Source organism: Tupaia chinensis, unplaced genomic scaffold (assembly GCF_000334495.1).
Source record: "Tupaia chinensis unplaced genomic scaffold, TupChi_1.0 Scaffold000119_2, whole genome shotgun sequence".
In the NCBI taxonomy this organism is placed as follows: domain Eukaryota; kingdom Metazoa; phylum Chordata; class Mammalia; order Scandentia; family Tupaiidae; genus Tupaia; species Tupaia belangeri.
Window position 1 is genome coordinate 544759 of NW_006159586.1, and position 16919 is coordinate 561677.

At 47.9% G+C, this 16919-nt stretch overlaps 1 pseudogene; it reads left to right on the forward strand.

The window, feature by feature from the left end:
• Positions 1-205: 205 nt before the first annotated feature.
• Positions 206-487, forward strand: LOC102479383 (cyclin-dependent kinases regulatory subunit 1 pseudogene; annotated as a pseudogene).
• The last annotated feature ends 16432 nt before the right edge of the window (positions 488-16919 follow it).

A 16919-nucleotide genomic window follows, 5' to 3' on the forward strand; every position in this document is an offset into this window, starting at 1 on the left:
CTGAGATCCCAGATCTTTGATAATAAGGCAAGGTCTGTGATCCTAGTCTGTGCTGTTACAATAACAGAAAATTCCTGAAACTGGGTGAATTACAAGACTATGAGGAAACCTCAGAAAGTCCATGGAAAAAAAAGAAATTAATGTTAGGATTTTATTTAGGTGCAAAAAATGTTGAAGTTCAGGCATGCTGCTGGGAGTTGTTGGGAGGTTGGCGGAGCCGGACTGGAGATCTGTAAGCAGAGCCATCATGTCGCACAAACAAATGTACTATTCGGACAAATACGATGACGAGGAGGTCGAGTACCAGCATGTCATGTTGCCCAAGGACATAGCCAAGCTGGTTCCTAACACCCATTTGATGTCTGAGTCTGAATGGAGGAATCTTGGCGTTTAGCAGAGTCAGGGATGGGTCCATTATATGACCCATGAACCAGAGCCTCACATCTTGCTGTTCCGGAGGCCACTACCCAAGAAGCCAAACGAATGAAGCCGACAAGCCCCTTTTCAGTGCCCAGCTCTACACAGCAGTCCTTACTTTCTAACATCTTTCTGACAACCTGATTATGTCGCCTTCCTGTTTCTCACTTTGATATTTAAAGGATATTCAATACACTGTTTGGATGTGCTGGTCATTGCTTTGCTTCTTGAGTAGAGCCCAAACCACAGGAGCCCAGCTAGAGGAGTGCTCTACGGGCCACCGAGTGTGACCCCGGGAGCCACGTGCCATCTGTCTCCAGAAGAACATGTTTGGCCAATGGAGGAAGCATCTGAGACTAAGACCATGGCTGTTCCAGGGATCATGTAAACTGGTTTTGTTTTTTTTCCTGCTGGGTGTTTTATGTATGGTGACTTGTGGGTTTAAATTTCAATGTATTGGAAACTTTTCGTTTTATTCAAGAAATCTGTTCCATGTTCAAGAGCCTTGATTAAAGAGGAAGTTTTTATGATCCAAAAAAAGAATGTTGAAGTCCATGCATAGTTTTCATAATTTTCCATAATACGCATTTTCCATGAACACACCTCTTTGAGCTTTCATTCAGTTCAGATTTGTAGGTTCAAGGTCCAGGAGCCACACCTAGTGAGGAGGGGTCTTGTGGCCACATCACAACATGACTCAAGGCAGAAGTGAATGCACCTGTGTATGGGTGTCTCTGTGCTGGCCTTAGTCCTCACTAGAAGTCAATCATGATACTTTGCTCTAGAGACCTGACTCCTAATCTCCTCCCAGAGGCGTCACCATTCAACGTCTTAGTAGGATTAAGTTTTCATTCACATAATTCCATCATAACCAAATCTTTTTTTTTTTTAGAGGTTTTCGCTATAGGGTGCGTACACTCGCCAGACAGACAGAGAGAGACATAGAGACAGAAAGTGAGAAATCAACCCCCAGGGGGGATGGCCACGTCGCAATCCCTTCTCCTCCATTCTCCTCTTGAGATCTTGGGCACGCGCGCACACGCGCCCGGCGTGAGTTTTAAGCCACTGGGTCCAGGACGCAACTGCGGTCGACTACCATGGGAGTCCAGCGACATAGCCATTACGCTAACTGCTGGTTCCCCATCATAACCAAATCTTAACACATAAATTTGGAAGCATGCTCATGCCATAGCAGTCTGTTTATCCCATTGACCATCTGCACATGTGCACACGTGCCTGGACACATAGATGCAAAATGATCTCACCCCCGTCTCCTCCTCCTGCTGCTGAATGGCTTTGGTCACTACTCTCCAGCTCAAAAACCTTCACTCACCCGCTAGTGCAACCAAATTTTATCAGCTGGAATCCTGGATTGCAAGCAACAGAAAGTAAAAATTAACGGGGTGGGATCTCAGAATTTTTCTGTTTTCTAAACATGTCTGGTGCTTTCCTTCTGCAAGGTTTGGTTCACTCTGACATTAGTGACAACGTATGACATCACATACATTTCTGTATCAGCCAGCCATTGCCATGTAACAAGCAACCACAGAAATTTCACTGACATAAGCATTATTTCTCACACATCTGAAACTGACCTGGAGCTCTACTGGGGTAGCTATGCTCTACCTAGATCCAATCTGGGTCAGGATGAAAGAGCAGCAGCCACCCCGGGAAAGCTCTTCTCAAGGCCATGGTAGAGATAAAAAGGGAGTGACCCTGGCAGTATAGGCACATTGGAGGCCTTTGATGGCATCACATCTGCTAACATCCTTCAACTAAAACAAAGCAACAAACACGGCCAAACTTAACGCATATAGCAAGAAAGTGCTCCCTGCCATTTCAGGAGGGGCTGATAAAGTACGTGGCAGAGTGCAAACACACCAAGAGTGCAGAAACATTAAGGGGATGAAGAATCGGGACCAATGACTCAATTTACCCCAATTGCTAGTCTCTTCCCCTAGGTTTCAGTTCCTTCCCAGTGTCTAGAAGAGAAAAAACACGGCTCTCAAGAAATGACAAAGGAATGAGCAAATTACAAGTATATGGGAAGCAGGGGGTGGGAGGCATAGATGGCAGTGAACATGTGTAACACCAAAGATCATGCATACATGTCCTGGCAGCTCCGGCTTCCACCTGCAGCTCTCTGCCCACCACATATGCCTGAGTTCTCAGGTCGCCAGCTGGTCTGGAGCCTTAACACGAGCCACATCTTACTCTGGGAGCAGGAGGTGATGTAGCACTGTGAGGCTGGTGGTCTTCCTGACACATTAGTTCCCACAACTGCCTTGCACAAACCCTCTCTCTGGTTCCTGCTACATGGAATAATAGAAAAACAGTCCCTTAGCCACTTCTGCTTCCTCCAGTCCACTCCAGAAGGATTTTACTTAAAAATAAATCAGACTCTGTTACTCCTCAGCTTAAATGCACCAGTGGCTTCCCATGCTTTTACAATAAAATCCGAACCCCTCCTCATGGCCTGCAGGCTCTTGTCTCCTGGTCCTTCTCTCCCCTCACTCCCCATTCTCCAACTACACTGGCTCCAACCTGCCCCATTTCACCAACCCCACTCCTCTTCCTGGATAGCCTCATTGTCCGGAACCTAACCACACCTGGCCCCATACATTGTCCAGGGCAACATCTCAGATCACATGTTTGAAGTTGGGCCCCTCCTCTCCCTCCCCAGTGCTTCTCACTGTAGGACCATGCCCCCTAGTGGCCACCCACCTCACTTGCCACCATCATCCTCACTGCACACCTGCCAGAATCACTTTTCCAGAAAATTATTCCCTTATTGCTTCATCGTCCAGAAAAAAAAATGACCAGTTTTTTAGCTCCATTTATAAGGGCTGCCCCCCAAATCTGCTGAAATCTGCTGTCTCCTTCTTCAGCCCTGTCCCAGTCCCTTACATCCAATCTCACCCCACTGGAACACACCTTACTAATTCATTTTTCATTCCCACTGACTCATATTTAGATCTATCAGTTTGCATTGCTTCACCCCTTCTTGGACTGGCAAGTGTGATAAGACCTGGTCACCAGTCACATGTACTCCTCAAGTCGTCTCCCACTGGCTCTGACCTCGCTTACTGTGCACACTCCTTGTTACATGGCTCTGAGCCCAGCACGGCAGACGGGCAGCCCTCATGGGTATAACCAAAAGCACCTTTATTTCTGCTTGGTGGGGACGGGACAATTGTTCCCTTGACATTAGATATATTCTTGGACAGACCTGTGACTTCCTGGGTCACTATTGGATGATTTGAAAGTTTTACAGACCAGTAATGAGAGCTGTGCTGTCCACTGGAGGAACCCACGCAGGATCCTCAGAAATTGGGCTTCTCCATCTTCTCTCCCAGCAGCTGCAGACACTGAGCTCCTACCCTTGGGAAGGGGTCGTCTTCAGTTCCACCAACCTGCTCCTTCTTTTCATGACTGTAGGCTTAACACAGACCACACCCACCAGACTTAGGTCACTCTCTAAGAGGGTTTTATGCACTCCTGGAGGCCTCACAGAGGCTCACAGGCAAGTCTTCGTGTGACTATGCATGTTAACTCCTGGGCTTCCCACTGACCAAGCTCCCTTAGCACGGGCTGGGCATGCTTCTCCCTTTGGTGGGCAGCTCTGAACCCCACTTCAGCTCTGTCCCCACAGTTATCTTCACAGCTTCCCTTGCTGAGGGCCCTCACCCTGATGGGGCACCCTCTTCAGCAAATTCCTTTTTAAGTGACCTCTAGCTGACTTTCTACCACATGCTGCTTCCCCAGCAAGCTCCTGGACCCAGCTACGGGGAATCTGGAGAACACTCTCTGGATGGTCCCATGAGAGCTCTTTCCATTAAGCCAGAGTCAGGAGATGGTACAGACCCCACCCCCACCCCTCTACGTTGGGCGTGGGGCTCATAGCACAGTTCTCTCCATGAAATTTTTTTTTTTTTGAGAGGTTTTTGCTATAGGGCGTGTGCGCTCGCCAGACAGAGAGAGACAGAGAGATAGAAAGTGAGAAATCACCCCCCAGGGGGGATGGCCATGCCGCAATCCCTTCTCCTCCATTCTCCTCTCAGGATCTTGGGCACGCACACACATGCGCCTGGTGTGAGTTTAAGCCACAGGGTCCGGGACTCGAACCGCGGTCGACTACGTGGGAGTCCAGCGACATAGCCATTACACTAACTGCTGGTCCCACTCTCCATGAAATATTTCTTGAAAAGTCAACAGTTCTGGGGACCAGCAGACGGTGTAATGGCTGCATTGTTAGATTCCCATGTAGTTGACTGCAGTTTGAGTCCTGGACCCAGTGGCTTAAACTCATGCCAGACACATGTGCATGCGTGCCCAAGACCCCGAGAGGAGAATGGAGGAGAAGGGATTGCGGCATGGCCATCCCCCCTGGGGGGTGATTTCTCACTTTCTGTCTCTCTGTCTCTCTGGCGAGTGCATGCGCCCTATAGCAAAAACCTCTCCTCCCAAAAAATGACAACAATTCTATCAACTTTCTGCCAATCCTTTTATTTATTTTGATATAAAAATGGATGTAACTGTCTTTCCAATTTTTATTTCTTTTTTACAAAAACAAGTGTTAGACTGGATTTGGCCCATGCCTGGTATCCCTTCTGTGTCTTTGATCTTATGAAAAGGGCCCAAGAGCAGTTTAACTGACTTTCAGCTGGTTTGAGTGACAATATTGTATAAGGTCTAGTGCCCCATTTGAGAAGCCACATCTGCTATAGCATGGGGCCTTGGCTGAAACTTTCCAGTTGACATCTTGTTCCACTTGCTGATCTCCCCTCCAGCAGGAACCCCATCCTCAGGGCAGGCCCATCAAGACTTCTGTGCCTCTGCTAAGAAAGCGTCAACTTCATACACCATTTCCCTCCTCCCACCCCCCTCCATCTCTGTTAATCTGTCTGCTTATCCCATTTATCTCCTGGGGAGCACTGAGTTCTGCTCCCTCTGCTCCATCCCACACCCCCATTGCCTAGTCCTCACCATCAGCAGGAGCTTCCTAACTGGTCTCCCTCCCTGACAATCCTACACTCCACACTGCCCCCAGGTTAAGGTTTTTCTTTTTCCTTTTTGCTTTCCTTTCCTTTCCTTTTCTTTTTTCTTTTTTTTCTTTTCTTCTTTTCTCTTCTTCCTTTTTTTTCCCCCATAGGGCACATGCGCTCACTGAAGACAGACAGTAAGAGGGAGAGTAAAAAATCATCTCCTGGTGGGGATGGCCATGCCACCATTCCTTCTCCTCCATTCTCCTTCTGAGATTTTGGGCACACCTGCATAAGCACCCAGCATGATTTTCAAGCCTCCAGGTCTGGGACATGAACCATAGTCAGCCATGTGGGAGTCCAATGCCTAACCACCATGCCTATCTGCTGGACCCAGGATAAGGTTTTTCAAAGTCAATCTGATCGTGTCTCTTCCTCCTTAAGATCCTTCAAGGATCAAACTCCACACCATTGGGCTGGCCCCACTGCATGGCAGTTAAGCACTGTACATATGGAGCTGAACTTACATGCTGGCCAGGGTTCAAATCCTGGCCTCTGCAGCTTGAAAAACACAAACACATGTGTATATGTGCTCCAAATTCTGACAGAATGGGGAAGTGGAGGGAAAAGAATTGAGGCATGACTATGACCCACGGGGACTTCTTTCTCTCTCTCTCTCTCTCTCTTTCTCTTAGGGGCAGGTGCATACAAACTCTAGTAGGAAAACAAAAACAAAAACCAGTGTTGATATGGCCCACCCCTTGCCCACAGGGCTGGCTTCTAGCTCTTCAGTTTTGTCTCCCAGGCTCCCTCTTTACCTGACAAGAGCACATAGGCCCAGGCTTTCCTCAAGGACCCCATGCACCCCACATAGCCCACGGTCCCAAACTCTTCCATACGGCGCCTGGCATAGCTTCTCCCTTGACCTGGAATTGCTTCCCCCAAAACTCCTCACCACCTTCCCCTACTTAACCCTTCCCATCCAGAGAGCCATCCTTGGTGTTGAACCCCAGTGCAGAGTTCCCTGGCTGAGCGTGTCATGGCACTTCTACACTCCTTGGTGGCACGGTGTGTAATTAAACACTCTTAGCTGTGAGACTTTTTGATTGCCTCCATTTCCCTGGACAGACTCTGTGTTCTGTGAATGCAGAGGCTGCATGTGCTTCTCTTAGGCAGGTGCATACAAACTCTAGTAGGAAAACAAAAACAAAAACCAGTGTTGATATGGCCCACCCCTTGCCCACAGGGCTGGCTTCTAGCTCTTCAGTTTTGTCTCCCAGGCTCCCTCTTTACCTGACAAGAGCACATAGGCCCAGGCTTTCCTCAAGGACCCCATGCACCCCACATAGCCCACGGTCCCAAACTCTTCCATACGGCGCCTGGCATAGCTTCTCCCTTGACCTGGAATTGCTTCCCCCAAAACTCCTCACCACCTTCCCCTACTTAACCCTTCCCATCCAGAGAGCCATCCTTGGTGTTGAACCCCAGTGCAGAGTTCCCTGGCTGAGCGTGTCATGGCACTTCTACACTCCTTGGTGGCACGGTGTGTAATTAAACACTCTTAGCTGTGAGACTTTTTGATTGCCTCCATTTCCCTGGACAGACTCTGTGTTCTGTGAATGCAGAGGCTGCATGTGCGTTTGCCCATTCTTGTGTCCTCAAATCCTCAAGCAGTGGTCTCCAAAGCAGGGCTCAAAAAATACTTAGTGGGTCAGCTGCAGTGATGCAGCAAGAACACAACACTCTGTAATGTTGAATTCATAAGGAAAGATCCCAGGTTCAAGTCCGGAGGTCTCCTTTTGCACACTGGGTACATGTATGTGGCCATATCCCATCTATATGAGGCTGGGAGTGGGTCACAGCATGGGGACCCTGTTGAAGGTGCCTGTCCCTCTCTCTCCTCTTCTGTCTCTCTGTCTCTCTCAGAGGAAGAAATAAATAAGGTTGTAAAATGTGGAATGAATTAAATGACAGATAGCATGCATTTGATAAGAGTTTATTCAACAAATAAATGGACTCAAACCAACACCTGTCCCCTTTGTATTCATACATTCATCCATTCAAAAATATTTATTGAAGTCTGAGTTCCCCACTGACAGCTCTTTTTCTGGCTATAGTATACTGGAAGAGAGTGCCTAAGACTCAGAGATGGCCCTCCAGCCGTATCCTGAGCTTTAGATTAGGGAATCTAAGCCATCTTCTCTACCTCTCACGGGGCAGACAGGAACCAGCCAGGCGGTTTGCACATGAATTTTAAAAAGTTCCTATGATGACATTTTCAGTACCCTCGAGGAGATGGGCATGGAAAGCAGCTTTTGTTTTTTATAAGGGTAGTGTTCAGTTATCTTGGATGACACCTCAGACCTTGACAGAGCTACCTAACTTAAAGAGAGGCAAGTCTGCACAGCTAACGGTCTGTTTCCAGTTAAGAGTGCACCTAAAACCCACCCCTCAGGGACCTTCTCTTCTCCTGCAGAAGCTCCCGGTCCTCTCTCCAGGTCCCCCCGTGCCCTTGCACACTGTCAGTTCCGTACTCTCAACTTGGTCTCGATCTGGTCTCTGAGCCCTTCCTGTGGGCCCACAGCTCCCCCAGTTAGTGCCACTCCTTCCAGGCACCGATCAGTTTTCTGATTCTCATGTACCCCCAACAATCCCCAGGAACATGCCCAAGGCGGCCATGGGCCTGGTAACCTCCCCGTGATGGGCTGAGATGCTGCTGCCCCATTCAGCCCAATCCCGAACACATAAACACACACACATGCCAAAGTCTGTTAGGTGAACCATCTGGCTGGTTTTATTGGGTAGAAATTGAGGGCTTTCAAACACAGTGACAGATACAAAGTACCCTGATTATGTTTTTAGGCATAGCGTCACAGTCACTGCTTCAGAATCACTACTCAAGGATAGCCACGCACAAGCCAGACTTACGCTGCAGGAGTTAGTATGAACCACTGCACCCAGAACAAAATTTGCATAAATGGAAAGTACGGCACCCTCCCCCAGCTCTCTGGGAAGGGCATGGCATTTCTCTCCAAGGCCAGGCCAGGCAGTCAGTCAGGGAGTGGAGAGGGGCTGTTTGCAGAGATGGCATTTTTCCACATTTTGAGCCTCCCTTTTCATCCCCAGTAGGAAGGGCCCACAGAGCACAGCGCAGGGAGTCTAGGCTCTTAGAGAGGAAAACAAGAAGATGGATGGGCTGAGGAACTGATGGAGGCCATGTGGCCACTTTGCCTTCACATTCAGAAGGTCACTCAAGGAGGAGTCGGTGCCGCCAAGCCCTCAGGGACAAATGCCTCTGTCCATAGACAGAGCCTCCAGGAAACTGCAGGCCTGAGCAAAGGCTGCACCCAGGCACAGGCAAGGGGCGCCTGTCCCCAGGCAAAAGATGTCCACTACTGCTCTGCGGGTACTAGGGACTGACTCCAAACTGCAGCAGAATAACCCACTGTATGCTTATTGAGATAAAGTGGTAGTTTTGGGAAAATGCACATATGTATACATACATTTCACAGTTCAAACCACACAACATTGGAGAAGAATTATGGCTTTCTGAAGGTCAGTCAGGTCTGCAAGGAGAATTAGCAGGCCACCAAACCCCTGCCTGATCCCTGAATTGTGTATGCTGTGTGGGAGCTCCACACTCCCCCAGGACTGGCTGCCCCCAGAGCAACCTTGAGCAAGGAGGCTTGTTGGAAGCCGGCCTCTGTGAGAGCCAAGCATACTGCTGGAGAAGACACAGAACTGGGCCCCCCAGGGGCTGGCAGCAGAGCTCCACCTGGGACCCTGCTAGCCTCCTACGGGATAGCCACAGCTGCAGGGCCAGGCACTGCTGGGCCTGAAGCCAACTCCCTCCACACTCTTGCTTAGGCTCATGGCCGTGGGTGACTCTGCCAAGCACAATTACCTCCCCTCCTGCCCCACCAGGTACAGCCACCCAGTGCTACTGGTCTGGGTACCCTGGGCTTAACCCCTGGGAGGAATGAATGCCAGTAGGCCCCTCCACAGAGATGCTGGCAGGGGCAAAGCCCAGGCCAGGAACAGACTCCTAATCAGCCTGACAACTCCAGAAGGAAGAAAGAAGTCCTTTGGGGGCTGGAATAGGATACTAGCCCCCTGCCCCCCTACCCCCGCTCTCCTGCCCTTTCTGCCCTGGGGAAACCTAGGCACCCAACCTAGCCTTCCACCATAGATAACCATGACCTGGGAATGCCACCACCATCTCTCTGGTCGCTACTCTCTGCCCTATCCTCGCAGGCACACACAAAGCCCAGCTAGGAAATAGTGGTAAGGTGTTCAGAGAGTGAAGGGATGCCCTATGGGGAAAGAAGTCATATTCTTAAATTCACAAACCCACCCAGGCCTGAGTCACTGTAGAGCCAGTCCTGGTCCTGCTGAGGTACTGACCACTTCTCCCACGGGCAATAAAGACACCACGAGCAGATGGGAGGGAAGACAGGATATACTGACCGGCCATCAGTCATGCTGCAGGTCTCACTGCAGCGCGAAGCTGGGAGGGCTCCTCCTCTGTCCTGAAGAAGGTGGCAGGAGCCAGTGGCCAATGTCAGAGGGAAAACAAAGTCCAAGAGACCAGGTTTACCTATCATGTTTATTCGCACCACCAGGTACTGAACCTTTTCACTGACACGACTTCCAGAAAACTAAAGGCTTATCTTTAAGCACCAAGACATTTATGTTTTATGTGTTTGAAGATGGAAATATATTTTTAACATTTTACTTATTTATTTATCTACTGTGATTTTCAAGTTGCCAGGTCAAGAACTCAAACTATGGACAGTCATATGGCAATCCAGCTGCTTTAACCACCACGTCACCTGCTGGCCCCAAGGATGGAAAAATTCCTAATGCAATAAGATGCTTCCATGTCTCCTTAGATGGCCTGTGAAATGTTAAACTGTTTCCATCCCTCTGTAAGGCTGGGGCCATCACAGGGTAAACTGAGCTGAAGTCTGCTGTGGGTCTCAGGGCTATGACTATGGATTTGCCCCTCCACTAAGTGACCAGAGACCACTTGATGGGCTCTGAGCTATATGATTTGGGTCTTATTTTGTTTTGTTTTGTTAGTTTTTTGCTGTAGGGCATGTGGACTCACTGGAGGGAGGCAGAGAGAGCGCGGGGAGGGAGATAGAGGGAAAGTGAGAAATCATCTCCTCCATCTTCTCTTTCATTCTCTTCCCTGGATTTTGGGCATGCACACACAAATGCCTTGCATGTTTCTCAAGCTGCTGGGTCCAGGACTCAAAACGTGAAGTCAGCCAGGTGGGATTCAGCTGCCTTAGTCACCACACCACCGGCCAGCCCCACTTCGGGACTTTTTAATGCCATCACAATTAGGCGATTAGCTGCCACTTCTTCTAGCTATATCACTTTCTTAGTTACATGTTTATTAGAAACCAAACCCAGGCCAACCCATGGCCAGGTGGTTAAGGGAGTTGGATCTCACATCACCAACCATGTGGTTCAAATCCTGGTCCTAGCAGCGTGAGAAACACACAAAGCGTGTGTGCACATGTGCTCAAAATCCCAACAGAATGGAGAGATGGAGAAGAAGGGACTGTGGTGTGACCATGTCCCATTTGGGGGTACTTTGTCCCTCTCTCTCTTTGTTTCTCTCTGGCAAACTGTATGCATCCTCTGGGCAAAAAAAAAAAAAAGGAAGAGGAGGAGGAGGGGAAGAGGAAGAAGAAGAGGAGGAGGAGGAGGAAGAAAAAGAAGAAGAAGAAGAAGAAGAAGAAGAAGAAGAAGAAGAAGAAGAAGAAGAAGAAGAAGAAGAAGAAGAAGAAGGAGGAGAAGAAGAAACCAGAACCAAGTTCACCAGAACTGAATTTAAAATGAAAGTGAACATCCTGACAGAGTTGCTGTTAGTAAAATGTTTGGCCTTTGCTACACAGATTTCCCGCTTCCCTGTCAGGGGCTCTGACTCATTTTCCCTCACCTGAGTCCTCAGCTACTTAGAGACTGACTGAACTTGCTGGGTGAGTGGTATTAGAAAGCAAGGTGTGCTTTTGTCTTCTTTCAATAAAATTGTAACCTTCTCTCCTTTAGTACGTTTTTAAGATTTTTAAGGGTCCTGTACTGACATGGTTGAATGCAGAATTCTGAGCTGCCCTGGGCTTGAAGTTCTCACTGGGGCTGCACTGCCAGGGGCATCTTTGGAGAGAGGAGCAGAAAAGCAATTGAGGCGGGAATCAGGTACTAACTAGCTAGTTTCAACGCCTTTTTCAAAGGAACGTAGAACAAGAAGGAAGAGCCTAATGAGTAGAACAGGACCCCCACCCCAGCTCCTTGCTGCCACCTTCTATGTGTGATATGCACAGGTGTAGCAGGTGGGCAGTGCACTGGGCCTGAGTCAGAGGCAGACTGTCACCTAGGCTTGGACAGGACCTGCCTTTGCCAGGAAGTGTGGTACAACACTCAGATCCTGCCCCAGCCCCTCATGAGGTGACCCTCACCCAGCGGATACATCAACCCCTAGTTCCAATAACGAAACGTATCCTAACCCCAGGTGTAGAATTCTTACTGCAGGCACACTCCGAGCCTCCTAATCAAGGGATAAGAAATCTGTGTTCCTTTCCTCTAAAAGTATTTCATAATGTTTATTTAAATGTTTAAAATATTCAGAAAAAGAAATCCCATTTTACCTTTAAGAAGTTTTGGGGGAGCCAGCAGGTGGCATGGTGGTTAAAGGTGCTGGATTCCCACATGGTCAACCATGGTTCAAATCCTGGACTTGGCAGCTTGCTTTCTCGCTTTCCTTTTCTCTCTCTCTCTTTCTCTGGTCAAATTAAAAATAACAAATGGAATTAAATAAATAAATATTTAAAGAAAAATTAAAAAAAAAAAACTTTGAGTCCCAGGTGTTGTAGTACTTTAGTAATGCAAGTGCCCTACAGGGCTGGGAACCCACAGCATAGTGAGCATAGGTTTGGATCCCCAGGTTAGTCTGAAAGCACACTGGGCATATGCACAGGTGCCCAGAATCCTGAGGAGCTAGAAAGATGAGCAAAGGAGATTGTGGCATGATTAACCCTGTCAAGGATCCCTCTCTGTCTCTCATGTACACACATACACACATGCATTCTTTATCTGTGTGTGTGTGTGTGTGTGTGTGTGTGTGTGTGTGTGTTGGGTCTGAATCAGATTAGGGGTAAGGGGTTCTCCAACCTCGTACTGGAAAAAGAACTGGGCTAATCCGGTTAAAAGGTCACCTAGACACTGGACCTCAAAGTCCCTGGATCATCATCAATATCACTAGGCAGCTTGTTTAAAAGTCTCCACCCCAGCCTTACCCAGTCAGAGGCTCAGGGGTGTAACCTAGAATCAATAGGGTTTTATGTGATTTGACGCAGGTTCAAATTTGAGAACTGTTGATCTAGAAGTTGATCTAGTAGTTCTAAGCCTTGGCTGCATATTAGAAACATCTGGGGAGCAGCAGATGGCATACTGGTGACATTGCTAGACTCCCAAATAGTTGACCACAGTTCAAGTCCTGGACCCGGTGGCTTAAAACTCACACTGGGCACATGTGCAAGATCCCAAGAGGAGAATGGAGGAGAAGGGATTGTAGTGTATCCATTCCCCCCGGGGGTGGTTTCTCACTTTCTGTCTATCTTTCTTTGTCTATCCAGCGAGCACACATTCCCTATCACAAAAATCTCTCTCAAAAAGAAAAGAAAAAGAAACATTTGAAAAGTTTGAAAAGCCCTAATAATCTAGGTCACATTTGAGACCAACTGAATCAGAATGTCTAGGCATGAGGTCCCATGAGTATTTTTTAAGAGCTGTAAGACTCTTCTGTTGACTCCAATGTGCTGCCAAGGCACAGACCCTTCACCTTTGGGCAATGATTCTCGGCCGCTATGTGACAGAACTACTTAGGAGGTCTTCTTTTGTTATTATTTTAATAATTAGTTTATTTATTTATTTATTTCATTTTAATTTGACTAGAGAGGGACAGAGAGAGAGAGAGAGAAAGAGAAAGCAAGCCCAAGAAAGCAAGTCGCAAGGTCCAGGACTCAAACTGTGGTTGGCCATGTGGGAATCCAGTGCCCTTAACCACCACACCACCTGCCGGCTCCTTTTTTTTTGTTTTTTTGAGAGATTTTCACTGTAGGGCGTGTGCGCTCACCAGACAGACAGAGAGAGACATAGAGACAGAAAGCGAGAAATCACCCCACAGGGGGGATGGTCACGCTGCAATCCCTTCTCTTCTCGGGATCTTGGGCACGCACGCAAACGCGCCCGGCGTGAGTTTTAAGCCACCGGGTCTGGGACACGAACCGCGGTCGACTACGTGGGAGTCCAGCGACATAGCCATTACGCTAACTGCTGGTTCCCCCGGCTCCTCTTTTTAACTAAGGATACCGAGCCCTAACCCCAGGCCAATTGAATCAGATTCTCTGCAAAGGTGAGGACCTGGCATGGGAAGTATTTTATAGAGACCTCCAGGTGAATCTAATGTGCACACATGGCTGAGAATCACAATTCTAAAGGAACTAGGACTTCTACGTTAAAGCTGAGCAAGTCATTTAGTTAAAGGAAATGTTGCCTGGGGAACCACTTCCCAACTGGAAAGAGAGTCACTGATTTCTGGCCTTTGTGAGCAAGAGCTAAGTCTTGGTGGTATATATTTTTCTCCTTTTTATTTTGAAATGGAGGGGGAAAAAAGCTCACAGAAGACACTATGCAGATGGATATCTACAAACTTATGAAAGATTATTAGGGCCATTGTCATTCAGGACACGGATGACCATGGAAGAGCCCAGCTGGCAAAGCAAGGCCAGGTCTGTTTTTTTCTCAGTAAAGGTGCCAAGATTGCCAAAAGCCAGGGACCAACCAAAGGCCCAGGACAATTGCTCAAACCAGAAAAGTGCAGAATTCTGCTATAGGGACACTGAAAACAATTAATGTCATATGAGAGCAACTCCTACCGAAGGGAGTCTTTATATTTAAGAAGTCTTTAAGGGCCAGCCCAGAGCATGGTGGTTAAAGCAGCTGGATCCTATATGGCTGACTATGCAGTTCAAGTTCCAGACCCAGAAGTTTGAGAAACACGCCAGGCACATGTGTAGGCACGTGTGCTCAAAATCCTGAAAGGAGAAATACAGAAGGGACTGCAGTATGACCATCCCCCAAGGAGGAGCGCTTTCTCTTTCTTTCTTTCTCTCTCTCCCCTCTCTCTCCATGGCAAGCACACACATCCTCAGGCAAATTTTTAAAATATTAAAAGTCTTTGATACATTTTAAATAAAGTCAGTCGCAAACACAAATACTATATGATTTCACCTGTGAGTATCTTCGTCACATTCATAGAGTCAGAAAGTAGGACGGTGAGCTGCCAGGGCATAGGGGAGAAGAAATGACTCATCATTTAACGGGTTTAAAGTTTTCATTTTCAAGAAGTGGGCTCTGGAAATGAATGGTGGTGGTGGTGGTTGCACAAGAATGTGAATGTATTTAACATTAGCAAACCGTATACTTAAAAATGGTTAAAATGATCCATTTTATGTCATGTGTGTTTTACCACAACTAAAATTTAAAAAGCAGCCCAGCCATGGTAGACCAAGCAGGAGCACTCTGCAAAGCTGGAGCCACATGGAAGACCAGGGTTTGGTTCCCAGGTTGATTTGAAACACCCTGGGTGCACACGCCACTGTGGTCCTGATTGACTGGACGGTTAGGAGGGGGATTACAACATGATGAAATCCTATCAGGAGGCAACTTCTCTCTCTCAGGAAATAAAATAAAATAAATAAAACCCAAAGAATGAAGGGATAGTGTCAAAAAATAATTTGTAGACGTGATAGATTCCTGAGCATTTTTGTTGCTAGTTTATTATCAAGTTATATTTCATATTTACAGAAAATGCAGAAATTGGATTATATGCTGACGTCCTGGTTTTGGGGTTTTGTTTTACTTTTATTGCCAGAGGGCATGTGTGCCCTCCAGAGAGAGAGAGAGGAAGCACCCACACACACAGGGGATGGTCACACAACAATTCTTTGTCCCTCGGATTTCCCTCCCACCAGGATTTTGGGCAATACACACATGCATGGTGTATTCTGCAAGTCGCCAGGGCTGGGACTCAAACTACACTATGTGGGATCTGGTCCCCAATCCACACCACTGACCTACCAAGTTACCCGACCAGCCCAAATTCTTGTTTTCACTTCTTCCCAATCAAGACTCCCTCTGAATTTCAAGCCAGATATTGTCACTCACCTGGTGGCGGCTGCCGAATAAGCAGTTGTGCACACGAGGAGCACGTGGGGATACTGCGAGGCTGGTTCCCAGGCACCAGCACCCTCCTCCAGTTGTAAGCCCATGAGCTGGGGTTTTAGCAAGCACCCAGGTGAGTGTGACACAGGTGCTCTGCATCTCCCCTTTGAAGGACACACTGCTTTAGCAGGATGCCTTGTTGCAGGTAATCAGCCTCCACCAAGTGACCTTGTTCAACTACACCTCCAAAGAACAGCAGAAGGCACAGCCTGGCCACCAGTACCTCAGATGCACTGACATCTGACTTATCAGCCACGGCTAGCCGCCTTCCAGCTGGGTGCCCTGGTCTCAGGGAGACTAGACCAAGTGTGTTCAGAACTTATAGCAGCACCACTGGGGCCCACAAGGTAACAACCCCAAGCTCCTGACCATTTACAGGGCATCTGGGGCAGACGTTCTGCAAAACTCAGCTCATCTGTTCCCAACCAAAAAAAAGGCCTCATTTTCCTCTAGTTTTTGAGACACTCTTGATAAATCTCTTGTATACGGATACTAAGCCTGTACCTCAGCCACAGCGACATGAGATTCTGATGTTATCTGTTTAGCTTTGAGGAAGGGAAAAGGAAGGAAACTAGAAAATGTTTTTCCCTTTTGTTTAAATTAGAGGAAGATTAACAGGCAAGAAGCAGATGAGCAAGAAAAAATAATGGGTGGAAATTAAAAGTGGATATCAGAGACTGGGAGGTGGAGCCGACAAGCCACCAGTACCAGACATTCCCACCTCTAGGCCCCAAACTCTCAAGGACAGGAAGAAGGATTCTCAGCCCACTTAGAATGTACCAGGCAAAAAATAATCAAGAGAGGATTCTCCTTGGTTGACAATTTCCCCCAGGTGTTACTCAGTTCATTAATGGGGTCACCTAACTGCTGGAGCTCATTAGGTAACCAGAGACCTCATTACTCTAGTAAACACACGTTGAACATCCACCACACTGATCTCTGCACCAGCGCTGGGGCATGAAGTCAGTTAGATACCGCATCTTCCCTTGGGGTAAAGACAGACTCTCTGCTAGGAACACTTCTGCTATGTGCTATGAGGATGTCCTAACAGAAGTCAGTGACAGTCATGGTTGAAGCACAGTGAGAGAGTGCCCAGTCCATGTTTACAGAGGGGACGATGCAGGGCCATAACCTGTCACCATCTGCAAAAGTGGCCAGATAAGAGGGAGGAGAGAGGGAAGCAGGAGTGTGGGGCCATTCCAGGCATTTTGAACAGCTTGTGCA